The following is a 27599-nucleotide window of genomic DNA, read 5'->3' as shown; positions in this document are numbered from 1 at the left end:
GGCTAAGTTTCATTGTGCTAGTGCGCGCCAACCGGTTAACCCCATAGAATATGGAACTTTGGAGAATAGACACAGATTAGAATCTGGTGTTAGTACAGACTTCCTTCCTACTTGTGTTCAATGCAAAATGTGTTGGCCTTCTGGTTTCACATGGTATGTAGGCCTGCTCCCCCATCATTCATACTTAGGAAGGCCCATGTCAATATTCTGTATTGGATCTTTAGTCCTGTGTGGTAATAGGCAGCAAAAGAGCCCCAGCTGTTTCAACTCACCAATGAGGATTGTCTTCTGCCTATATCTGGGAAAATGAGAGTGGAAGGGCTAAGGTTTTGATAGTGTAGTTGAGCAGTACCTGAAGCCTAGAACTTATAATCCTTCTTTGTAGCCATAAGGCAATGATCATTTTTTATTAGCATGATGGGAAAATTGTATAAATGCAATATTTAAATAGAATTCATAACTGAGTTCTGTCTTTCCTATACCCAGTTGCAATGATACCTGGGGGTATTACTCCTAAGGACCATTTCTTGTTTCTCTGTTTTGGGGGGTGCATAAATATAGAATAAAGGCCTAAGAGGTACTAGGGTGTAATCACATATTCTAGGTTTCTCATCTCCCTCACAATACCTACCATAGTATTCTAGGCACAGGAGATGGCCAGTGTGAATGTTTGGAGGCAGGAGTTACAAGTTTAATCTGGGGAAAGTTTTCAGTCAATTTCATTGTATTTGTGGAAGGAGGGGGTATAGCATGAAATAAGGCAGAAAAAGTAAGTTGGAACCAGATTGTGGGAGGCCTTACATGAACTGGTACTGAGTAAAGGTATCTGGTGAGAAGAGATCATGTGTTTGTCTCCAAATGTGCTGGTCTTAGAGGTTGGGACAACTTGGGCAGTCTTAATACTAAGTCATTCACAGACTACACACTTTCCTTTAAGCCCCATTGGTACCAAATGGAATATGGTATGTCATGGCTTTGCTGGTAGTAGCTGCATCAGGGGCTGCAATGAGTATGGGCTTTTGTTGGGGAGTACTTGACACAGTCACTTGACAAATGCCTGATACTATCAATTCACCAGTGGAGCAAGTGAATGTGTCTCAAACTTGAACAGAAAGGCACCTTCTACCAAGATGTAGCTTCTTTTCAAGGGATTCAGTGTATGTATACATTTGACTTCTTATTGTTGAGTTGTTTTTTGCTAGTCTGGATTCTCTGTGACCCCATTTGGGGTTTTCTTGGCAAAGATACGGGAGTGATTTGCCATTTCTTTCTCCAGTTCCTTTTGTAGATGAAGAAATTGAGGCAAGCAGGGTTAAGTGATTTGCCCAGGGTCATACAGCTAATGTCTGAGGCTGGATTTGAACTCAGGAAGATGAGTCTTCCTGACTTCAGGTCTACCCCTAGGTGCCCTATATATTTGGCTAGTGCCTATTAAACATTAGGATTCTGGCAGGATTATGGTCCTCCAGAATTTTGTCCCTGTATGCCATAATTTGTGGGAGGCAAAGTACAGAAAAGCCTGCTTTGGGGGTGGAACACACAAGCTGATCCAAGATAAGTTTATCACAGTATAGCCTCCTGTGGTTCTGGTCCAAAGCTCCTAAGGTTCTGAATGATGGTGTGGAAGGTTCTGCCCATGGCAACGCATGGTGCTCACTGCTGACTATATTCCCTACACAATCATTTTTTTGACTTAGTGGTTATTCCTAGCCTTGCTGGTTTAGAGGCTCATCGCCTCTTGAACTGGCGTGACAGGTCTTAGGGTAAAAGTTAAACCATTTGGAAACTGGAAAGAATCTACAGAAATGAAAAAGAAGACTTGGTTCAGTAAGAAGAGGGTGGGAAGATAGGGCTTGAGATCCAGCACCATCATTTGCTAGCTTCCTTCTGACTGTGGAGGGTACCACTCCTCCCAGGCTTCTAGGCTCACCCCCTCAGTGTCATGCTTGACTCTTCACATGCATTCACTCCTCGTATCCAATCTGTTGCCAAATATTGTTTTCACCTTGACGCCATGTCTTATCTGCTCTATTGGCTTCTTCCGATCACACAGCTGTCATCTTAGTGTGGGTTCCTAAGACCTCTCCCTCTGACAGTTGCTTTCCATTTAGTCTTCTTGTCTCTAGCTTCTCCCTACTCTGGTTCCCCCTCCACTCATAAGTCAAAGTAAACTTCCTAAAGCCCAGGCCTAAGCATGTCATCCCCTCTACTCATTAAACTCCAGTGATCCCCTATTACCTCCAGCATTAGATATAAAATCCTTTGGTTTAGCTTGTAAGGTCCTTTACTTTCTGGCCCCTTCTCCCAGTCCCAGCTTCTTATGCTTTACTCCCTTCTATGTATTTGACCAGTCAGTGACTCTGGCCTTTTTGTTCTTCATCCCACGTGATACCCAACATGATTTTCCATTGGCTTCTCCCATGCTTGGAATGCTCTCCCTTCTTACATCTGTGTCCTAGTTTCTCAGGCTTTCTTTAAAACTCAGCTCAAATTCTTCCTTCACAGGAAGTCTTCCCAAGTCCTCCCCACAGCTAGTGCCTTCTCTTTGAGATCTCCTTCCATTTACACTGTAGACGTAGTGTATGTATGTAGTGGTTTGTACATAGTGGTTTGCATGTTGGCTTCCCCAGTAGAATGTGAGCTCCTTGAGGGCACGCACTGTTTTTGCCTTTCTTTGTGTCTCCAGAATTTAACACAGTACTGGCACATAATAAGTGCTTAATAAATGCTAGTTGACTGACTAGCTGAGTGATCTTAAGCAAGGAACTGTACCTGTCTGAGCCTCAGTGTCCTTACCTGTAAAATGGGGGAATTGGACTAGCCTATCACCAAGGCCCTTTCAGGTTCTAAAGTTATTTGATTCATAGGCTGCCCAGAGAGAGTTGAATCAATTTCACATAATACAATATGTAAATAATATAATATCTTAAAGTGACTTTTAAATTGTGAAAAACAAAACAAAACATATATATGTTATGTATATGCAAGACAGCATTTGATGGAAAAGAAAGACCCCTGCATTTGGATTCAGAACTGGGTTCAAATTCTGGCTTTGACACTTACTGGTTGTGTGGCCTTGGCCAAATTATTTCACCTCTGGACTTTATTTTTCTAATCTGTAAAACTGCAATAATAACAACAACAACATCAACAACAATAACAATAATAGCTAGCATTTATACAGCGCTTAAGGTTTGCAGATGCACTTAAAGTGCATTATCTCATCCTCCCAACAACCTAGTGAGGCAGCATGATCATTATCTTCATTTTGTACTACTTACCTTCCAGGGCTGTTGGGAGGAGGAAATAAGATAATGTGTGTAAGGCACTTTGCAAACCTTTTAGTGCAATATAATTGTGAGCTATTATTACTGTTACTATTATTTGCTATTTTTGCTTTCTTTGTTCAGGAGCTACATTTCTAATGCAAATGACTTTTTAGAAAAACTTCAGATATTTTGGAAAAGGATTTCTTTGCCGGTGCTCCCTGGGCTCTGTGTGTGTGTGTGTGTGTGTGTGTGTGTGTGTGTGTGTGTGTGTGTGTGTGAGTGTGTGTGTGTGTGTGTGTGTAGCCAGCATCCCAAAACCCCGTCTTACCTGACTTCCTTTATAGTGACTGGGGCCAGTTTTACTTGCCAACAAATCTAACAGTCTTATTTCCGTTGTTTGGGCCGAGGAAAAGATGAGCTCATTGTTCCGTTTCATTTATCGACGGATGTTAGAAGATAGTGCATTCACTGGTGATCATCTGCGAACAGAGAAAGCCGTGCATCGGCCGATCAGAGCCACGCCTTGGGGCCTGAGCGCTCGGGGCTGCAGTACCAGGGATGGCCTGTGGGTGGGAGTCTAAGCCCGCGGACCTTGCCAGGGGAGCTGCTGCCCGCTGATGCTGGCAGGGAGGCCTCTCTGACCTTTGCCAGGCTCAATAGTCTTTCATTTATCACAGATCACAAGAGTGGAATGAACATATTTACTTGTGTTTTACTTTCCACTTATAATATCTAGTGGCATGGGAGGGAAATGAAAACAATTGTTCATATGGGAAATTTATGTGCTTCATCTGGCCGTGTGATTTCCACAGTTGTACCAGTGCCACTTAGGGACTGGTACTGCCTTTTACATCTCTAGGCTATGAACAAGGAACTTTTCCATCTGCTGGGGGAGCATCCAGGAATGCTCCTCCCGCTGTGTTTTTGGAGCAGTTCCATCTGAGGTCTCACCCCCCACCTCTTGTGAGCCCCAGGAGAACAAAAGCCCCTTCCTTCACCATGGAGGAGGCTGAGGCACTCCTGTGGGCTCCACCTGCCCCAGGGTCTCTGTAAAAGCCCCGTGACCCAGGGCATGGTTCAAGGCTGGGGTCAGCAGTTGCTTTCTGACTTTCCTGGGATGTCCCAGGAGAAGTTATCTCCATCCTGAACTTCTCCTGCCTTGGTCCCTCGCAGCTGGGCCAGAGACTCCAGTTGCAAAGGAAAGGGAGGCCAGGAGAACTGTAGGGAGCTCTGTCTCCCTCTTTACAGTCTCCACAGTCTCGAGGAGCTGTGGAATCAGAAATCTAGGGCTGCCTTTTCCCTGACACCACCCTCTTCTTCCCCAAGCTCTAGGTGAATGTGATCTCTTCCTTCTCAAGTTTCTCATTGTACTTTTCCTGGACCTCTCCTCTGCACTCCCTTCACTCTTCTCTGTATCATAACTATTCCAGTGGAGTGTTCTTCCCTGCCTTCCTCCAATTAGACTGTAAGGTCACAGAGAACAAGCCCTGGGCTAAATCTATCACCTAGCATGGTGGGATTGAACTGATTTGAACTGAAGGACAGTGTGGGGTTGGGGAAAGAGTCCTAGATTTGGAAACCTAGAACTTGAGTCTGAGCTCTACCTCAGCTTCTTGCTTACTACCTGTGAGATCTGTGGTAAGTTATTTCGTCTCTTAGGGTCTAGGTTTCCTCCTCTGTGACTTGATAGGGTTGAACTACATAAACTCTAAGGTGGTTTTCAGTTCTAAATTTATGATCTTATAAATTCATTTCATCCCCCTCAGAGAGGCCTCTGAGATTTCATTGGCTGGATTGAGGATGCTGGTCTAGCTTCCTGTAGCTTCTTCCCCTGGTCTCTGGAGGTAGATCAGAGGCCCTGAAACCCAGGTGGCATTGGGAGATAGAGGTTATCCCTCTCTCCTCCCTTCAACCTCTAAGTTTCAGAAAACATGCATGTATGTTTGGGGTCCTCTGATTCCTGCTCTCTCTCAGTCTAGGTCAGGAATTCTTAAACAAATTGTTGATAGCTATTTCAATATAATTGTTTTCTTTTGTAATCCTGTGTTTTTTTTTTCTTTTAGTACATTTAAAGCCATTATTCTGAGAAAGGGTTCCTAAGTTTCACCAGGCTTCCAAAGCGGTCCATGACACAGAAAAAGGTGTGTCTAGAGAAACAGCATCCAGCATACAAGCCAGGGCAGGGGTGTGGGGGGGGAGGAGGTGAAAAAGCAGGTGAAATAATGTTCTTGGCTCCGTTGAGTTCAGTTTGACTAGGCTACCTTTCATCCGACTGGTGATGGGGAAAGTTATGGGCAGAACCTGGCCGTGCACTGGGTGTGTGGTCAATCCAGTCCTTTGGGGATCCCCTTTTAAAAAGCAGCCATGTTCTTTTTGCCATGGATCCAGAGACCCTGTATTCTTATCCAAATGTTGTCAGAAACCCTCTTCCTAGGGAATCTGGGAAGTCAAGACATACTTGAATTTCAAGATAGGTCAGAAAGCACCACCATGTGTTTTCTATGGAATCCCTCTGCCTTCTATGACTGTTCACTCCTAGGCATCTTTCTGGCTAAATAGTCCAGCCAGGGACCAACTTTTTCTGAACAATAATAATAGGGCAGGAAAGACCAGTGACTTCAATCATTCTAGATGAGAAATTGAATTTGGGTACAATTTGCTGAAGATTTCTCCCCACCCCCTCCCATGTAAGCAGGGCTTCATGATTCTTGCATATATCCTTTAAAAACCATAAAACACTGACTATCCATGTATAGTCTTTCTTTGTATAGCTGTCTATATTTATAGTTATAGATAAACATATAAGCTGAGGCAAAAGGCACTATACAGTTGCAGACTTAAGTTTTTTTTTTTAAATTGAAGCCTAAAATAAGTAATTTCTTTTAGCTACAGGGACCAACTGAACACGCTTTTCCACAGTACAGGGACTCTTGTCTCATTTGGTATATGCAGGGAAGCAGAAATGGTTGTAATCCATTGTATCTCATAGGGCTGTTGTGAGGACATCACTCTGCAAATCTTAAAAGTGCTATAAAAATGTGAGTTATTATTATTATTGTATATTGGCAAAATTATAGTTTTACTTAAAGTTCATCTAAGTTTCTGTTGCATTTGTTTGTGGGAATAAAAAAAATTTCCTTATAAAGACTGTAGCACGATTTTCTACTTGGATTTATGTAAGTGTAAAGGAATAGCCTATGGAATCTCTAAGAATCCCTGGTTTTCTTCAAAACTCAGCTCATATACCACCTTCTGCAGGAGGCCTTTCCCATCCTGCACCACCCCCACCCCTCTTTCAGCTGCCCCCAGCTACAATTACCTTGTATTTATTTAGGGTTTTTTTTCCACAAAATTACACTTTGTATATATTCTATATATGCTTATATATGTACATATGGTCTCCTCCAATAGAATGTAAACTTTTTGAGAGCAGGGGGCTGTTTCATTTTTTGTCTTTATTTCCCCAGGGCTTAGCACACAGACTGTTATATAGTAGGTGCTTACTAAATGTTTGTCGACAGATTAGTTGAAATGGCCAAAACAAAATACTGCTTTTATTCAGGTCCTTATATCTCCAGCCAACCATGTTCACATACAAAGATATTTATTCCTCTTTCCTCAACTGCATATATGATCATGGCATTTTGTTATATTATAAAATTATATTATAATTTTAGATGCTAAAATAGTAGGAGGAATTTTAGGAGTTATTTTGGAAGGGGTAGCCCCCAGGTCTCTTTGGTCTGCTTTGATGCCAACTAGCCCGTTTCTTCTCTTTGCAGTGACTTTGCTGGGATCCCTTTTTTTTTTTTTATGGCCAAATTGCTTCAAAAGACATTCAGTCACCAGGACAGCAAGGCTCCCTCAAATGACTACCTTGGGGAGCGTCAAGAGAGGCTGCTGCTATTAGCCAAATTTGTGTTTCTATCTATGCCAATTTTATTGGACAGAAAGGTCAAAAAAGTGGACCAGTTTCATTCACTGTATTTTGAAGCATCTTAAAGACTTGATTTTATTGCAAGAAGGAATGAAACTTCAAATTTTCCTGTTAAGCTCCGGTCTGCTTGTGTGGTGGTGTCTCGGGTCCTCAAGATCCTCCCTTAGCTAATTACGATTTGCCATATTTCCCCAGCAGTCTCACAATCAAATTATTCAAAATTGCATTTCTCTGTTACATATTGCTAAACTCCAAGATGAGCCAATACTCAGATAATGAACAATTATTTATGACAAATTATTACCTTTACATATAAGATTAACCATTGCTATTAAGTTTTAGTAAAGGTGACAAAAGCCTCCCGAAAAAAATGTGCATGCAATTTTCTGCAAAGGTCATGCAAACCTGCTACGGCTGAGAGTAGAGAGAATCCCACATTTCTGTGAATTCTGTGTGCAGTGCTGATTTCAGAATGTGAGTACTGTGGAACCTTTAGGAAAAGATCCGATAGATGAGGTCTTTCCAAATATACACGGACATGCACATGCCTCTGTATTTGATACTGGCAAGTTTTGTTGGGCTTTCTGCCTTTGTCTCCTCTGAATATATAATGCTAAAAAAGCGCTAAAGAATGTAAAATACTTCACTAATTGCATTTGCATTTAAGTTTTAAAGATTCCTTATTACTTGAAACTGAACTTAACTTTTTAAATTATTTATGGAAGCAATAATGCATGTTTTTGTTATTGAGCTCCGTCTCTATAGTTCTTCTAGTGAACAGAATCCTCCCTCAGCTAATTATAACATACAGTTTTTTCCCAGCAGTCTTACAATCAAATTATTCAAAATTGCATTTCTTTATTGCATATTGCTAAAACCCAAGACAAGCAAACATCAAGATAATAAACAATTATTTATTGCAAATTATTACCTAATATATAAGATTAACAGCTTGTAACTATTAAGATTAATACATGTGGTAAACTGTATTTATTATACTTATTTTGTAGCAAATATCTTTGTATAAAACATATGTTTATGTATTGCAATTAATGAGAAAAAGTGTAAGATTAACAATCTATGCTGGGTTTTGTTTTTAGATTTATGCGCACTGTAAAACTTATTTATTGCACTTATTAAAAGTCTTTAATGACGGACTTTTAGATGCTATATTTTTAATGTGCAAATATAAACTAAAGGAGTATTAAATTACAAAATGGAAAATTATAACCGAAGTCAAAGGATCTTACTATTTTCGACTATAAATCTGCTTTGCAAAGATCATCACTGGAATTACGGAATCTTTAAATAGTGGCCTTTATAGTACATAATGAGTTGTGACGAGTTATCCTTTTAAAGGCTTTTTTCATCATTAGAACTAAACTCAACATCTTGCTCTTAAAGATAAATGCTGCTCATAGTATAAACACTGGAACCATTTCTTTTTATGATATGAAGTTAAAGTAACATTTGTGAGAAGAGGAAGAACAGGACCAGGCGGCTCCCTGTGACACAGAGTGAAGCAGGAACTGTATGGAAGAAAAAGAGAGACATCCAGGAGAAGCAAAAGCTTCCAATTATCAGCCGCAAGTTAGCAGAGGAAAATGTTAGGTAGATTTTTGTTTCCTTATGATTGGGCCAGGTGGGGGTGCCCAGGGGTGTGGGGTGAACTCGGAGGTTGGAATGGAAGAGTCCTTTGTGCCACCAATTCTTCTGGTGTGTCCGGGTCCTGAGCACATCTGTCTTCCTCCTAGTTTCTATGGGATGAGTTCTGCAGGCAGCCAGGCTGGGAGGAATCTTCCGGATACTCAGAGGACCATTCTCTTTGCACTTAGAAGACATGGTCTCTTTCCCATAGAACAGTAAATGAGGCTACTTAGAACTTTGAAGAATGGATGATTAAACAGCTGAAAAAGCAACATAGTTTCCATCCTGACTGCCCTGCCTTCTGATACCAGATATTTAGAATTTTTCTATGAATATATGGTTTAAAGAATTGATGATGGTACTGTCATGTGGATGCAGCTGTTCTAGAAAAATGTCTGATTCATGGGGCATCTTTAAACAAACCCAACCAATCCTTGATGCCCCTCTTTTTTTCCAGGGGGTTCTAAAAACAATTAAAAATGATGATGCTTTTATCAAAGGACTAGACCTGGGATTTCTCTAATATTGGGAGCTCCTGGGTGAAGAATCTCCTTCTTGTCTCCCTTCCTGTTATCCTATAATCTTAGAGAATTGTCTAGCACTGGAAGGTAAAGAGACTTGCTGGGGGTCACACGGCCAGTATATGTCATAAGCAGGACCAGAGCCCAGGTCTTCCTGGCTGCAAAGTCAGCTCTCTATCCACTAAGCCATACTGCCTCTCTTAATAATAATAAAAAACCCCAATAAAAATAATAATAGCACTAATCATACTTCTGGGGAAGGGGGGCATCTGTTGTTAACATGGAAGAAAGTCTCTTTTCAACTGCTTGGCTTGCCTGTGATGAGACGATTTTTATTTGACTAATTTAGATACTTTGAATAGCACTAGTGGGGGAAAAAAAACCCTCATGAAAATGTTCTGGGAGAAAACACTTTTCAACGTTCTCCTGCACCCCGGGTCAGATTAGAATGGTTTGAACGAGACAGTGGTGCTTTCCTTTTCAGGCAGGAATCAGTCAGCAGTGGCTGCTTGCTGCTGGACATAGGAGCAGGAGAAATGCAGAGAGAGCCCTGTGAGCTGAGGGCTCATGCATTGCTAATGATGCTGCCCTGCTGGGGAGTGACCCAGTCTAAGCCCCAGGATGGAAAGGACTTTCCAAAGGCTGTTGTAGGGCAAACAGGAGCCTGGAAAAAGGTGGCAGAATTCCCCAAGAAAGGAAACTGGGCTTTCACCGGGCACTTTGGCCATAGATCTGGATGTGGAATCATGGGCTAACAAACTGAGACGATGTGTTGCCCGTTTGAAAGAAGGCACCATTCAGGTTTTAAAATTCCATTGTTTTAATTATCTGCTTTGACGGATCTGACCTTCCATTGGTAGGCACTCTTTCCACATCAGTTAACCAATCAGCAAGCAATTGCAAAGCATGTACTAAGTGCCATGACACCTGGCCTGTGTAGACCATAACACCTATGAACTTTAGAATAGTAGCTCTAGGTAGAAATCATCTAATCTAATATCCCTGTGCCTTCATTTTAGAGATGAGGAAGTCTTAAATGCTTTGCCTGTGGTCCTATAGATAAGGTGGCAGAGGCAGGATTCAAACCCAGGTCGTCTTTCTAAATTCAGTATTTTTCTACTGCACCACATTGATTCCCTCTCTCCTTGTAAGACTCTGACTCGTGTGAGGTTATTATTGATGTTGCTTGATAACTCTAGTCTATTTCTCACTCAGGAAGCCAGGCTAAGTCCTTACCTTAGTCTTTAAGTCCTAATCATCACAGGAGGTTAGAGCTGGGAGAAATAGTAGAATATAGAAGGTTAAAACTAGAGGGACATTAGTGCACATTTCATCCAATTCCTCAATTTCTTAGGTGGGGAAACTAAGAGAAGGGACATGATTTGTCCACAGTCACACAACTTGTTAATCTTACTCCTCTACAAAGTCCATGCTTGAGTAGCCACTGTGAGAAATGGAGACTTGCATTAGAGAGATCGGTGTTCTAGTGTTAATTGAGTTAAAATGCACATGGAATTAATTCTTGTAGCGACAACCCCCCCAAAAAACCAAACCAAACCAAAACGAAACAAAACAAGAACAACAACAACAACAACGATTACTTGTCCTAACTAGAAAGTATGCCTTCCTGCAGCCAGGTCTGCTAAGCATCCCAGGACAGGGGAGCAAAACGTTCCTTATGCTGTTTGACCCTCCCACCTCTCCTCTGGGGTGAGTGTTTGGGGAGAGCCTTCCTCATCTCAGACTCCTGGGGTTTGTTGATGCATGTGAGTCCTCAATTTTACATCCTTGTGGTAAGAACCTACCATGGGACTTTTTTTGCATCCATTTCATGAAAAGCTATTGTCATCAGTTGCTGTGCAGAGAGGGAGAAAGAGGAAGAGAGAAGTGCAAGCAAACAAAGGAGGAGAGAGAAATGCTCTCTTGGGCTCCGGGCAGAAGAAAACAGCTTATCCTTGATAGAGAGGTTTGCAGAATGGTACCTGATGCAGAAAGGGGTTGATCTTCAGAAGAGCAGGAGTTTCTCCCTTTGTTGTTCACGGGCTTTTTTTGTTCTTTTTTTTTTTAGTGCTGTTGGTGAGGTACAAACACGTGGAAGAAACTTTTCCCCCTGGGGTATTCTTACTTCAGCACCTGAGACCCCTGTTCTGCTGCTGACTCCAGTGCTCAGCATAGTGCTTGGCACATAGTAGGTACTTAATATATATTTGCTGATTGATTGAGTGGTCGATGGAGATGCCCAAGGAGCTCAGGAAAGAGTGGCATTAGCAGGCTGCTGTTACATAAGGGATCTTCTTGGATACATGTTGGGAAGTGGAGGGCCTTAGTTGGGGTGGGGTTTTGGGTGGTCAGGCATTGAAAATTCAAAGGGGGAGGGTGGGTAGGTTCTGGGTCAGTCATCTCAAGAGGGTTTTGAGCATCCCTTCTTGTTTCTTCTAATGGAAGAAGCTGAAGAAATTAATCTTGGCACATTTTAGATTTTTGAAAGGGGGAAAAACTAATCTGCCTTTCACAAACAGACTTAATCCATGATAACTGGCATCTGTAGTTGATGTGAAATTTGAGAATAGATTTTTCAAAATTAAGATAGAAGGAGAACATTTTCTTAACAGCTGGTATTATTTTATTTCAGATGTTGAAAGCCTTTTTCTAAATTCCCCAGAGATTGATTTGTAATATAAAACAACAACCAAAAAAAAGCACCAGTCTTTTAGAAATTGGTAGAGAATGAAATCACTATCATTTTGTGTCTGGAGTTCTTCACAGTTATTATGGATACTTGTTCATTGGGATGCATTAGGAATTGTGGCTGAGTCTGTGGAACATGAATAGTTTGGCCATGGGTCTCACAGTTTAATTTTTGTGTCATGGGGGGATGGCCTGGTTGAGGAGGGAGAGGGACATAGGAAGGAGGAGGAAGAAGGAAAAAGCAGAAGGAGAAAAAGTCAGGGAAGGAGTAAGAAGGAAGAGAAAGAAGGAAGAGAAGAATAAGGAGAAGGAGAAATAGGAGGGGGAAAACATTCCTGAAAAGGTGATGGGAGAAAAAACTTGCACGCTCTCCTACTCACTTGATCTGACTGGCATGGATCTGGGGAGCCAGCATTTCTCTCATTTTCAGTCAGAAATCAGTCAGCTCTTCAAAACAACCATGTGAGTTCTGTAGCACAAATATTATTATCCCCATTTTAAAGATGAGGTAATGGAGGCTTTTAGAGACTGAGTGATTTGCATATTGCTCAACTATTAAGTACCAGAAGGATGAGATCTAAATCTGAATCTCCTGGCTCCCAGTTCAATGTAGTTTCCATTATTCCACATTTCTTCTTGAAGATGGAGGAGGAAAAAGAAAGAAAAAGAGGATGAAAAAAGAGAAGGAAAAGGGGGAGAAAAAAAGAGAAAGGAGGTAGAAGGAAGAGAAGAATAGGATCATAGGATTATAGATTTACTTCTGGAAGAGACCTTGGAGGTCATCTTGTCAGTGGTCTCCAAAATTTTTTGATTGTACCCTCCAGTAAAAAATTATTGAGCTTTTACCCCAATGAGTATATTTACTTGTTTGTAAATTATGTAGGTACTATATTATTGGTAATTATATTTGTTTTAGAACTTACACAAAAATATAAATTAAAAAAGGTGAAATAGTATTTGATCCTCCTGTCAATAGCCACTGGAATTTATTGATCAGGAGAGTGACAGGGTCAGACCCACACTTTCAGAAAATCATTTTGGCAGCTGAGTGGAGGATGGCCGGAGTCAGAAAGGCTTGAGGCAGGGAGACCAATTAAGAGGCTGTAACAATAGTCTAGGCCCCAAGGCCACCATGTTTGCTCGAGACTCCTCTGTGTAGCATCCCTTATGAGTGGCCATCCTGCCTCTAGTAGAAGGCTTCATCTGATGGGAACTCTACTACCTTACAAGACAATCCATTCTTTTTTTTTCAATGGCCCCATTTCTCAGCAAGTTTTTTCTCAACATCAATCCTAACTTTGCCTCTTTCAACTTCTGCCCATTATTCCTTGTTCTACCCATGAAGGCCTAGAAGAATAAGACTAATAACTCTTCCACATGGAAGCCTTCAAACGTCTTATTCCCTCTAGGTCATCTCTCCTCTGGGCTAAACATCCCTAAGTTCTTCAACAAGTCCTTCTATGGCATGCTTTTGAGGTTCTTGACCATCATGGCTGTCTTCTTCTTGATTCTCTCTAACTTGTCAATGTCCTTCCTAAAATGTGACATCTTGAATAGTCCTCCAGATGTGGAATGACCAGGGTAAAGTGTAACTATCAACTCTCTTGCAGCCAGGTGGTGCAGTGGGTAGAGTGGGCCTGGAGTCAGGAAGACCTGAGTTGAAATCCAGCCTCAGACACTTACCTTAGGCAAGTCACTTAACCCTATTTGACTCAGTTTCCTCATCTGTAAAATAAGCTGGAGAAGGAAATGGCAAACCGCTCCAGTATCTCTGCCAAGAAAACCCCAAATGGTGTCACAAAGAGTTGGATGTCATTCAACAACAACAACCTCTCAGTGCATCCTAGGCAAAATTAGGTCTTTTGACTGCTATGTTACACAGTTGGCTCATCTTAAGTTACCAGTCCATTAAAACTCCCAGTTCTTTCTCAGTTGAACATCTGTCTAGCTGTAGCTCCTGTTATCTTATACTTGAGAAGTTGAATCTTTGAATGCAAATGTATTTATTTTGTTCATCTCTGTTAAATATTATTTTATTCTATTTGACCCAATGTTCTAACCTTAACAAAAGTGTTATAGGATCCTGATTGTTAGCTGTCCCTCCCAGCTTTGTTTTGCCTACAAATTCAATAAGTATATCATCTATGTCTTTATCTAAGTCACTGATCAAAAATGTTAGAGATTGGAATCAGGAGGACCTGAGTTCAAATCCGGCCTCAGACACTTGACACACTTAGTAGCTGTGTGACCCTGGGCAAGTCACAACCCCAATTGCCTCACCAAAAAAAATGTTAGAGGGCCAAGATTCCTGGGGTAGTCCTCTAGAAATTCTTTCTAAGTCGACAGTGGAGCTATTAATGACTATTCTTTAGGTCAGGCAATTCAACTATGTCCAAATTCAGCCACCAGTACTATCATTTAGGGGAAAGGAAGAGAACAAGCATTTATGTAGTACCTCCTATGTGCCAGGCATTGTGTTAAGCACTTTTGCTAAGCAAATACTATCTCATTTGATCTTCACGACAATGCTGGGAGGTAGGTGCTGTTACTATCCTCCTTTTATAGTTGAGGAAACTGAGGCAAACAGAGGTTACGTGACTTGCCCAGTGTCACAGAACTAGGAAGTGTCTGAGGCTGGATCTGAGCTCAGATTTCCTGACTCCAGGCATCACCAGCTGTCTTTAGCTACATTTTTCCATCTTTCTCCAGAATAGTAGCATGAGAAATCCAAATCTTGGCATGGTGGAAAAGTGCCAGATTTAGAGTTAAAGGAGCTAGGTTCAAGCCTTGCTCGACCACTCATTAGCTGTGTCCGTGTGCCCAATCTTCACGTCTCTGAAGGTTCGTTAGACTGAGCAGCTGTCTTCATGGATGTTTGAGCAACATGGGATGGGTTCAAGCTGTGCTTATATATACAGTTAGACCTAAGAAGAAATTCTCCAGTGAGGTGAATTGTTACCCATTCGATTGTGCTACAAGGGGAAGTCTTGGCATCATAGGACTTCCAAGGCCTCCTAGTCCAACTCTTTCATCTGACAAATAAGGAAACTGGGTTTCAGAGAATTTGAATGACTTGTACAATTGGGGTCAGAGTTAGGAAGTAACAGCATGATATACTAGATAGAAACTTGGATTTGGAGCTAGGAAGATCTGGGTGCAAATCTTGCCTCAGTCACTGGCAATGTGACCCTGAGCAAATCACTTACCCTTTCTCAGCCTCAGTTTCCTCATCTGTAAAATGGGGACATTAGTAGCATCTGTCTATTACTTTGTGAGTGTCAAATGAGATAACATATGTAAAGCGCTTTGGAAACCTTAACATGCAAAGTAAATGCTATTTATTATTATTGTTGTTATTGTTAAAATAATTTGTGGCAGCTTTCTCAAACAAATTCAGCCTAGAATACTTAAAATAATGAAAAATAAGGTTCTTTGCCAGTCTGAAAACACTATATAGACAGGAGTTTTTACTGTTGATAGCAGAGGTGGGATCCAAACCCGTGGCTTTGGATTCCCCATCAGCATTCTTTGCATTGCATCATGCCTCCTCAGGTGGTCTCAAGGGCTAAGCGGATTTTCTTTTGGAATGGTGGTGGAGGATGCACTTACCTGGAAGGGTGTGGCTTAGGGAGATGTCTTCCGGAGCTCTCTTCCTGGTCTTTGGTGGCTCTAGACATGGCATTTTAGAGTGACCAAGAGTGCCTTAAATAGCCCTTAGTGAAGTGATTTGTCTGAGGGAACCAGACACTTCCCAAGACTCACAGATCCTAATAGTGACAGAGCATCAGCCAGGGGACGGGTGACAGGCTGGGCCACTTTCATGAGCTTCAAAGCTGTCTCCATTTAGGTGAGCATCCAGTGACTTATCTCTGGTGCAGAAGACAGTGAGGATCGGAAGAACTCATAGTCACTGAAACTGGGAGATAGATTGAGAAGGGCCACATCACCTCGCTGTGGCAGAAGCTTGGGAGAAAATAAAGCCAGAGCAAAATAGCTTGGAGGACAAACAGTACAGGATGATAGAGTTTGTTGTCCTGAGCTCCAGGCAGGAGATAGAATCCTGTTCCTCAGTCATAGTGTCATTGGGAAGCACAAGACAGAGAGCTGACAGATGGAAGACTCCCCTGAATCAGGTGATGGAGTACTCTCGGCTCTTACTTCCACTTACCCTGCTGGGCACAGCTCATGTTCTGCCTATCACTTCCACGAAGCCTTCTTATCCTGACTGTTCTAGCTTTCATGGATCTTCAAACTTTTGGAATGTTTGCAGATTTTTGCAAGTATGTCAAAAAGTCAGCACAGTGGGAGGCAGCTAGGTGCTAAGAGCACTGGCCCTAGAGTCAGAAGGATCTGAGTTCAAATCTTGCCTCACACATTTACTAGCTGTGTGACCATGGGCAAGTCGTTTAACTTCCATTGCCTCAAAAACAAAAGTCAATGCAGTGTAGTGGCTAGAAAGCTGGTTTTGGAGCCAGGAAGATCTGAGTTCAAGTCCTGCCTTGGATATATTCTGGCTGTGTGAAGTTGGGCAAATTATCTAACCTCTCAGTGCTCTAGGTATCTGAGACTGTACATTGAAGAGGATTTGCCAGCCTGCATTGGTAGAGGGAGTGTCCTCATCTGGGAATTCAATATACCAGTAAAATCACAAGTCTAGTCCGTATCCAAACTTTTCAGTGCCCAATAATACTATACTTTTGTGTAGTATTCTTAAATGATTTCACTTGTGTATCTTTTCTTCCTGAATAGTCTTTAAGTTCCTTGAGGGCAGGAATCATGTATTGCACCTGTTTGTGACTCCATTGGTACTGGATAATAGGCCTGTCTATAACCAGGAAATTTTAAATCTGTGGTTAAAAACAGTTGCAGGGGGTGGGAGAAGGGGGTAGGGGAGGGAAGTCGTGAAGAAGGCACTGAGTCAATCTGAACACATTGCAATCTTTCCCTAGGCCTTTACCTCCAGGGGGACCTGGACAGAGGTGGCACCTGGGGAAAAGAATGCTATTTTCAAAGGGCCCTGGGGATTGGCTGCTTGGGGGTGCCCTGCCCTGGGGCAGCAGAGATAGACCAAGAGGAGACTGGGGGTAGCAGCTGCTGTGTGGAGAAAAACATCCTTCTATGGAAGAAGTATCCTTTTCTCCTCTTCTACCTCCCCCAATGTCAAACACACTGGTACTGGGGGATGATGCATCATTTGCCCCATGCCAGTTATACCCGTGGGAGTCAGAGTTTCAGAAATGTTCTGTGACTGACTGGTTAATAAAAAAAATAAGTTTATGAATCTCCTTGTTCCTAAATTATAAACTTGGACCCAAAGCTAGTTGGAGCCCCCTGAGAAGAAAAGCCTAGTGATAGAGAAAGACCAAGAAGCAGATGCCTTGAACACCTGTCTCTGGTTACAGACAGACAGCTGTCCCAGAACCATGTTCTAAGGGAGAAGCAACGGCGTTCTATTGGAGGCTAAGCTGGTTCTGAGTCCCCAGCTAAGGGGCTTTAGAATTTGGGTGTATGCCTAGAACCATATTCTAGAATACATAACTCAGGCTTCTTGACTCCAAAGGTGGCTGAATGTTGTAGCCAGAGGCCTCAGGGAAGCAAGCAGCTAGTGTGGAACCTAGAGAGAGAACCTAGGTAGGTGATCCCAGAGTGGGTCAGAAGACTGTGGGTAAATTGTAAAGGGTTATGTCACCTAGCTATGGGGGAAACTTGGGGAAAATATCATTCCAAAAAAAAAAGAGACAGCTTTGGGGGCCTAGTGGTCATCAGTCATTCCACAGTTCAGAACTGAAGCAGGTAGCCTCTTGTACCTGAAGTGACCTGGAATGGAGGAAACAAGCATTTATTAAGAGTCTGCTATACCAGGCACCATGCTAAGTGCTTTGCAGATCTTTTCTCATTTAATCCTCACAATAACCCTCAGAGTAACTCTAATATTAGCCCTATTTTACAGATGAGGAAACTGAGGCAAGCAGAGGTTAAGTGACTTGCCCAGGGTCACACAGCTGGTAAGTGTCTGAGGCCAGATTTGAACTCAGGTTGTCCTGACCCCAGACCCAGTGCTCTAGCCACTGCACCACCCAGCTGACTCTATGCGGTCTATTGTTCAACTGTTTTCATATCACTTCATATTTCTCATATGTAATTACCACAGTCTCATTTTCATTATTCTCTGTGCATGTGTCTTCTCTCTCCTACTAGACTGTGAGCTCCTTAGGAGACGCCATGAACTTTAATGGGAAGAGCACAAGGCTTGGACCCAGGAGATTGCTCCTGGCTCACTGTGTGGTCACGGGTAAGTCACTAAGCCAACCTTTCTGAATCTCAGTTTCCTTATCCGTTAAATGGAGAGAATAATCATTCTAGTTCCTTATGGGATCATTGTGATGAAAGTGCTTCATAAACTTTAAAGAACTAGATAAAAGATGTGTTTGTTTTTCTTTCTCCCTTGGTACCTGACACAGTGCTTTGCTCCTGGGAGAACAGCAAAGACACTGATGAGTGAGTGTAGCAATTATTGCTTGTGAATGTATGGTGCAGAGATATGATGTCATTACATATACATTGGGCTGAAATATTGCACATTAGATTTGTATATGACAATTTACCCCATAGGCCTGTGCATTTTGGTCAAATAGATAATCAAACGTGATGCTTTTGTAACTGTAGGAGTCACTTTCTTAAGCTCGTGTCTGATGGCTGTCTTTGGAAATGTACCCGTAAAGCATAAGCACAGATTGTGATTATGCCCTCAAAAAGAATAATTTCCTAGCAATTGGCTGGGGTGTGGGGGCTAGGGGTGAGGTAGAAGCGAGAGGATTTAGGATCCTAGTTGTGTTTTAGGAAAGGTCACTTTCTCTTGTGTGTTTCCCAGAGCTGCCCCAAGGCCTTATAAGTCCATGAGAAACACAAGAAAATGCAAGGACAGGGTCAACCACATGTGTTTATGAGAAATAAGATTAGATCAGGCAGATGCAATCTTTAACAGAATAAAAGGATATGATTAGAAACAGGTTCCTGTTGTACCCCTGTGAAGTAAGGCAGGGGGGTGAGGGAGGTAAGGACCACCAGTACCTTGTGTCTATTTATCTCTTGGTGCTTTAGCCACCTGAGAGTGCCCATGAGACAAAGAAACACAGTTTTCTATTACCCCCGCCCCCAATGCCCCCTTGGTCCTTTAATTTTCTCCTTTTGTGGTCTTTCTTGGAGGCTTTGAATGAAGATATTTTTGTCCCTGTGGTCAAGTTTCTGCTCCATGTGTTTGTGTGTGTTGGGGGTAGGGGTAGGGAGTGAGTGGGAGGGTGGAGGAGAAGCCCTGCCACCTCCCTCTCCTCCTTATGTCCTTCCTCTTATGCCTTTGAAGAGATACTCCAAAAGCGCTAGGAGGAAAAACTCCATTTTCCAGTACTGGCTCATGGTAGCTCCCTTTCTTTCCATACGGGGAAGAAAGACAGGGTCTTGAACAACTTAGGGTCCCTTTCAAGTGACTAGCCCAAGCCTCGGCAGAGTGATGTTGCTTTCTTTAATTTGCATTGTGTATCTAGTGTCTCATGGGAGCACAATGGGAAATAGTTGGGGTGCCCTGGAAGCCCCTGGATTACTCAGATGTAGTACTCTGGGGAAGCCTTTTGTGATACTTCTTTATCCTGATTCTCTTCCCAGATACATTCCTGACTGCTCCTTCTCAGTCTTCCTTTCTAGATCATATTCTGTAACCCACCCACAGGTGTGGTTTTATCCCAGGGCTCGCTCCTCTTCTCCTCCTACAATGTCTCTCTCTTGGTGATACCATCCATTTCCATGGGTTTAAATACCCCTATGCAAACAACTCCTAAATTTCTTATACAGTCTTTATCTCTCTCCTTAGCTGTAGTTCAGCCTCAACAGCTGCTTCCTAGACAGTCCTACTGGATGTCTCATAGATGTCTCAAACTCAACAGGACCAAAGTGGAACTCATCTTTCCTCCAAAAACCATCCATCCTCTTAACTTCCATATTTCTGTCTAGTATGCCATGATCCTTCTAATCGCCCACATGATTTGAGCCTTCTCTTGCCTTCACCTCCCTTAGCTAGTCAGTTGTGAAATAGGATTTATTCTTTCTCCAGAACATCTCTTGCAACCATCGTATTCTCTCCATTCAAATGGCTACTCATCTTGTTCAGGCTGTCATCACCTCTCTCCTGGACTGCTTCAATAGACTCCTAATTGGACTCCCTTCCTCAAGTCTCTCCCCTCTCCAATGCATCCTCACACAACTGCCAAATTGATATTCTTGAAGCACAGATTCTGACCATGTTTTTTCCCTGCTCAAAAAACTTCAGTGGCTCCCTATTGCCTCTGAGATAAAAAAAATATAAATTCTTCTGTTTTAATAATGTTGAAACTATGTTTCACAATTTGTTTCCAGTCTATTTCTACAGTTATTTTAAATACAGACTACAGACTGATTTCATAATTCCTTTCTTCACACATTCTATATTCCAGCCAAATTGGATTACTTGCTATTCCATTCTCCACACGTGGTAATCCATCCCCCTCTCCATGTCTCTGCAGGCTATCCTTCATAGCTGCAATACTCGAATTCCTCATCTCTTCTTTTTGGAATCTCTAGTTTCCTCCACAAGTTCCTTTAAGTGCCCCTGCCTCTAGGAGGGCTTTCCTGATTTCCCCCACCCCACCCTGTTGTTTGTAGTCCTTCTCCTCAAATTATGGTTTATGCATTTGTGTGCAGGATATTTTCCCTAGTACACTGTAAACTTCTTGAGGATAGAGACGATCTTTATTTCTGCCTTGGCATTCCTTAGCACAATGCCTGGCACACAGTAGGAACTTAATAAAAGCTGTTGAACTGAATTAGATTTTAGGGGATGTGGAGAAGATATTGGGGCTGGTGTTGAGACTTCACTTTGGATGAAGAATGCAACATTTGCCCTCTTCTCATTTTTAACCACCCGCTAGAGGGGGCTCCAGTGAAGAGATCACTTTGGGTAGGGAGCAAGGTACAAAGACCATGTTTCTGGATAAACTGGCTCTGCTCTAGCCACAGATGTAGTTGAATTGGGAACAGCTGGGGCACATCCTCTATCTCAGGCCTAACAAGCCATCTTCTAGCCTCTGAGGAAGTCTGAGAAGGAATTCATGCTTTAGCGAGTCTGGTCTAGTAGAGAGCATGATGGGCTTGGAAATGGGGCCCTTGATTCCAGTTCTGGCTCCAGCATTTTACTAGTGCAGTTATTGGTAAATCATGTAGGCTATCTGACTATTTCCTCTTCTGAATTATGGGGATTATATCACCTGCTGTATAGGGATATTGAAGGAAATGTTTGGTGTAAATCTTTAAGTGCTTTATAAGTAGGAGTTGTTATGATAACGAGGTGGGCAGCTAACTTAGAAAGCCCTAGCATGCCCTATTCCCACCTCCACTTTTTTTTTTAAAGCAATTGCAAAGGGATATTTCCTTGGAAGATCCACATCTATATCATACTGTGGCACCCCTCCTCATTCCCAGGGCCTTGGGAAGCACATTCTTTCTTATCCCTCCTTGGTTTCTATAGTGAATGGTTTTATTCTTAGCCTAGTTTCTTCATAGTATTGGTGCCACCAAGTTCATGTCCAGATGTGGCATGACTACCAGAGGAGTCCTTGTTTCAGGAACAGCTGGGCTGGGTCCTGAATGCCACTTCCAAAGTTCACTCCTTCCTTCTTGGGGCATTGATGTTGATCTGATTGTAAAACTGAGATGTTGGGATGCTGGAACAGTGTGAGGCTCACCCTCCTGACCTTTAGAAACTCATGAGGTTGGAGTCTGTAACAGTGGTGTGTTGGCTAATGTTTAACAACTGGCTCTCAAAAAAGTGTACACACAGCATACTTTTACATTTAACTCTCATTATTAATGTTTTCTTCATCACTTTCTTAAGTCTAGACAATCAAAAAAATAATAAACCAAGTCCTGACTTTTACATTTGCTGATTTCTGAGGTAAATGCTTACACTGAAAATTTAACAATTGACAGCACAAGCGGATCTCAGCACACTACTATTCTCTAATCCCTTTGTCTGGGGGGGGGGGCCACCCAGTAAGGCAAAGGACTGAGGTATGGTTCACATGTTGACCTTAGTGGGAAGCACCCATGGTCTCTTCTCTTACAATATTACCTTTCACTGGCTGCCATTAGTGAAAAAGTCAAACCAAGACCAGAGCAGCTGAGAGAGACATCTAGAATTTCTTTTAATCTGTGACTGTGATTCTTATGGGGCTAAGGTTCCTTCACTGTGATATACAGTGTTTGGTCTAGCTTCAGGCAGTGGTGTATAGTAGAAAATATACTGACTTTGAAATCAGAAGATCTGGTTTTGAGTTCCAATTCAACTACTTACTAGATTGCGTGACTATGGGAAAGTTCATTTTGTTTTTTCCTGAACCTTATTTTCCTTATCTATAAGATGAGGCAGGTAGACTAGGTGATATATAAGGTCCCTTCCTATACTAAATTCTATGTACCAATGATTATAAGATTTCTGGAGAGCTAAGCAAAAGACAAGGGAAAAAATGGTTATCTATATCCTTGGTGAATTAGATAAAAGGGCAGTGCAGCAAATAGCAGGTCCCCTATGACCAAAGCCTTTCTGTAGGACCTGTAAGGGACCTGTAAGCCTCCAAGCCTCTCAGTCATATCAACTCTTTCTCTTTCCCCTCTTCCCTTCTTCACTTAGTATCTGAACCACATACTCTAGTGTTAAGTAGCTGCTTGCTAATGATTTCATGTGTGAATCTTGTCCCTACCCTAGTTATCTAAAAATGGAGAGGGCTACTTTGGAAGGTACAGACAACTAGGTGGCACAATGGATAGAGTGAAAGGCCAGGAATAGGGAAGACTCATCTTCTTGAGTTCAAATCCCACCTCAGACAATTACTAGCTGTGAGACACTGGGCAAATCACTTAACCCTGTTTGCCTCAGTTTCCTCATCTGCAAGACAAGCTGGAGAAGGAAATGGCAAACCACTCCAGTATCTCTGCCCAAGAAAACCTCAAAAGGGGTCACAAAGAGTAGGACATGACTGAAATAACTGAACAACAATACCTTGCAAAGCAGTAAATTCCCCATCGCTAGAGGTCTTACAGTGGAAGCAGAGATATTATGGAAGTTTCTTGCCCAGGTACAATTTAATCAAGGTGGCCTTTGAGGTACTTTCCAGCCCTAAGATTTCATGAGCTATAAGTTCCTTAAGGACAGGGACCATGGTGTTTTGTTTTGTTTTTGTCTACCCAGTAGTGACTGGCATGGGGTTGGGCAAACAGTTAAGTGCATGCTATATATTTTTGGCTAATTGATAGATACATAATTGACTTCCTGTTAAAAGGGAGCAGTGGATGAGAGCAAGATATTGTTCAGTGCCCAAGGGATTTTATGTTTGTACTTTATACTCATAATAAACAATTTTCTCACTGTGGCTTTCTGAGCTCAGGTATTACTATCCCCATTTTATAGATGAGGCTCAGAGAGATTAAGATACTTAAAATCAGCGTCATTGTGAGCAAGTCATTTAACCTCCTTGTGCCTCAGTTTCCACACCTGTAAAATGGGGAGGTGGGTATCTGACTCTCTTGAAATCACTTTCAGCTCCACTGTAATCCTGTGATTTGAGGGGATTTGCCTGAGGTGACACAATGTCGTCGGAACTGAGACTTGAATCTGATTCTAGGCCCAGAATTCTTTCCACTATACCATATTGCCTCTTAGGTCTCGGTCAAAACAGATTGCTATTGCCAAATCAAGAGGCAAGATGAGATGAGCTCTTCTCCTCCTCCCATTAATGAGTTCTCAGTCCTCCCATCCCAGCCTTGTTTCCAGTGTCTCCTAGCAGATTCCTCCTCACACCAGGGTGGGTTATTATTAGCCTGGGCCTGAGTGAAAGGTCTTGAATTGGGGAAGTTTGGCTTCTGCATGACATTGTGGTCAAGCTAGAATGCAAATGATTCATTACGGTTACAAGGCATGTTCTAATTTCATATAACGAAATAAATGACAGAAGTATTTTGGGCGCCACTGCTCACAGATAGCATTGTTTCGTGACTGCATCTCACAGGAGTTTTTGAGAAAAATTAGAGCAGCCATTGTGCTGGGAGATTAGGTTCTGCTGGAGGTTTGTGGTGGTGGCAGGAGAAGTGACCCGGGAAGAGGGAATGAAGCTGTGGCCACCACTGCCGCTGCAAGAGCAAAGAAAAAGGCTTCTGCTTCAGGGGAGCCAGTGCGGTTGGTGGTGGCTGAAGGTGGCTGGTTATCAAGGAGAAATTCTTATTTTAAAGCTTTCTTCTCTGGGAACTTTCCAGCCCTTCTGGAAAACAATTTGCAATTTTGAGAGAAAAATCACTAAATTGTTCATATCTTTTGACCCAGCCCTCCTACTACTGTACATATCCCAAAGGGAGGTCAAAGACAGAAAGAAAAGGGTCCCCCATACCAAAATAGTCATAGCAACAGTTTTTATGGTAGCAAAAAACTGGAAACAAAGTGGGTGCTATTCAACTGGGGAGGAATGGAACAAAGCACAGAATGGTGATGGAATGGAATACTATTGTGCCACAAGAGACCACCTGTGTCAGGATTTTGGAGAAATATGAGAAATCTTGCATAAATGGATGCACAGTGAAATATGCATGAAATATGTAGAGAATGATTGACACAGTAATTACCAAGGGGACGAACACTGAAAAGGCAGCTGAACTCCCCTGTCTCAGAAAGCAGATGATGATGATGATGATGATAGCTAGCAATTATATAGCACCTGCTATGTGCCAGACACTGTGCTAAGTGTTTTACAAAAATTATCTCATGTGATCCTCATAACAGCTCTGGGAAACAGGTGCTATTATTATCCCCATTTTACAGATAAGGAAACTAAGGCAAACAGGTTAAGTGACTTACCCTAGTTTATGGACCATGGGAAAGTCTATTATTTTTTTTTTCTGAGTCTTCTTTTCCGTATCTGTGAGATGAGTTAGTAAGTGTCTGAGGCTGGATTTGAACTCAGGTCTTCCTGATTCTAGGCCAGATGATGAAACACACTTCTTTCTTCTCTAATGAGAGTTAGGGACTACATGTGTGAAATGTGCTTATGAATAGAATCATTGCTTTGGTTGGTTTGGCCTGTCTTTTTTTTTTTTTGAGCCAGTGCTTGGCACATAGTAGGTGCTGAATAAATGCTTATTGAATGCATTAAACTGGATCTCTTTAAAAGGAAGTTTTAATGGGGTGGGAATGTTTAAAGAAATGACTGTGGTGTTCAAAACAAAAGGCATTAATAAATCTCAAAAGTGAGGCAGCCAGGCAAAGAGGCTAGAGGGCTGGTCTTTGAGTCAAGAAGACCTGAGCTAGACTGAGGCACTTCTGTTGCACATTGCCTGTGTGCCTCTGGACAAGTCACATAAATTCTCAGTGCCTCAGATAATTTTCTAAGCCTATAAATCGCAGAATTGTTGCTAATCTGCATTGGCAGGAGGTGTTTCTTCACTTGGGATTCTCTATCCCAATGAAGCTCCATGTCTAGACTCCCACCCTCTGCCCCTCCAAGCTCTCCTATTTCTGCAATCTTATTTCCCACTGCTCCCCAACACACAACATGGTTGTTCTAGCCAGGCTGTCTCCTTGTCTTCCCCTACATGGCATGTTTATGCCTTCTTTTGCTCATTCTATATCCCTCACCTAGCATGTCCTTCCTTCCCCTTTCCTCTCTACTTATACAAATCAGACCTGTCCTTCTGTGCTTAGCTCTAGTCCCACTTTCTCCAGAAAGGCCCATATCTCCCTCCTATGAGCTGCTATAAAAATTTAATGTTCTTATGAATCCTTTTGCACTTGATTAGATACTGTCTAATGGTCTTCCCTATGTTTTCATGAGTACTGGTTAATTCTGCATCCTTGCATATCTTCAGTTATTCTATAAGCTTCTCCAAAGTGGGGGAAATATTTTTCCTTACCTTATATTCCCTATGGTAACTAGTACAGGGAATGGAACAAAAGATTAAGTTTCTTTTCATCCTTTAATGACCATTGATTGAGCACTTATGATGTTTGAATTCTTACATTGGTAGATACAAAGGTGAATGATGCTGAATGACTAAGGGAATTCCTACATTTGGCAAATTAGATGGTCTCTTTGTGTGTGTGTGTGTGGCATGTTCTTGTGGAGAGGAGAAAAGCTTGGGACTGGGACAGCTAGTATAAAGTCTTCATTTTCCTGACTCCTGGCCACCCACTCTCCTATTCTCTCCCATTCAGGTTAATTAAAATCACAGAATCATAGAAATTCAAGAGTTGGAAAGGACCTCAGAGGTCATCTGGTCCAACCTGTTCATAAACAAAGAACCCTTCTACAACATACACAGTAACTGATCAGTTGGCCTTTGCTTGAAGACCTCCAGTGAGGGAAACCCATCATTTTCCTAGGCAGCACAATTTACTGATTCTGCCCAATTTGTTTTCCAGGCTCAATTTGTATTTAAAGCTTCATTCTCTTCATTTGAGAAGCACCTGAAATTTTTCCTTCTTTAGGAAGCCTTTCCTGATTGATTGGATGAGGAGTAGCAGATTCTCTTTCTTTACCATCTTGCAATGTGTCACCCTTTCACTTTTAGGTAAAGTTGAGATTTTACAGATTCATGTTTTATTTAGTTGGCTCCATGCTCTTTGAATCTGATCTAGACTGTGAGCTCCTAAGGGACAGGGCTTGTGAGTATCACCTCCTTGCATATCACTATCCACTGGCAAGGTCTGAGGAGATGTTCCATTGGTGTTCTTGAAAATGCATCATCTCTAAGCTGGGATCACCTATTCCTGCTGTCTTCCTGTTCTTCTCTGCCTCCATGTCCTGTTCATGTTTTGCCTATTTAATAAACATTTACTGAGCAACCACTATTCACCATTCATTCATTAATCATGCATTCAAAAATCTACTATTAAGTACTTGCTATTAGCAGGGTCCTGCTCTAGGTACTATGGGGCATATAGATATGAACAAAAGATGCTTTTTTCCTTAAAGAGCTCTCTATTTGGTAGGGAAACTCAGATATGCACAATATTAAGTAGTGGGATGGGACCTAGTTCTACTGTACTATTATGGTTGACCTAGGAAAGAATGAGAGTCTGGAGAATGCTTATCTTACCCCAGCATACAGTGATGTGAATGATAGCATTCCCTTCCGTTCACCCACTTGGAAGGCCTTCTCTCTCTCTGTCTCTCTCTCTGTCTCTCTCTCTCTCTCTCTCTCTCTCTCTCTCTCTCTCTCTCTCTCTCTCTCTCTCTGCCTATCCATACCTTTCCATCAATCAAGGCCCAGATCAAATGCCATTTTTTCCCTGTGAAGTCTTTCCTATCTACTCCAGTCCACAGTGACTTCTCCTTTCTTTGAGATGTGACAGTTATTATCTGTTCCATTTGATTATGACCTGACATATTATTCCCCCTTTCTGTATATGAGTCTTGACTCCCCATCTAGATTATAAGCCTTCCAGGGAAGGTCCCATGTCTTCTCCTT

The 27599-nt window shown here is 42.1% G+C and overlaps 1 long non-coding RNA gene across 1 annotated transcript in view; it reads left to right on the top strand.

Moving 5' to 3' along the window:
• The first annotated feature begins 11257 nt into the window (after window positions 1-11257).
• LOC144455635 (uncharacterized) overlaps window positions 11258-27599 on the top strand; it is a 179305-nt gene continuing 162963 nt past the window's right edge. The window contains exons 1-2 of the long non-coding RNA XR_013484353.1: window positions 11258-11562; window positions 18261-18354. This is a non-coding gene — a long non-coding RNA (uncharacterized LOC144455635). The remainder of the gene's footprint in view (window positions 11563-18260; window positions 18355-27599) is intronic.

This window comes from Phascolarctos cinereus, unplaced genomic scaffold, assembly GCF_003287225.1.
Source record: "Phascolarctos cinereus isolate Bilbo 61053 unplaced genomic scaffold, phaCin_HiC Scaffold_2;HRSCAF=192, whole genome shotgun sequence".
Taxonomy (NCBI): domain Eukaryota; kingdom Metazoa; phylum Chordata; class Mammalia; order Diprotodontia; family Phascolarctidae; genus Phascolarctos; species Phascolarctos cinereus.
The sequence above is the reverse complement of the archived record's forward strand: the minus strand, read 5'-3'. Positions and strand labels throughout refer to the sequence as shown.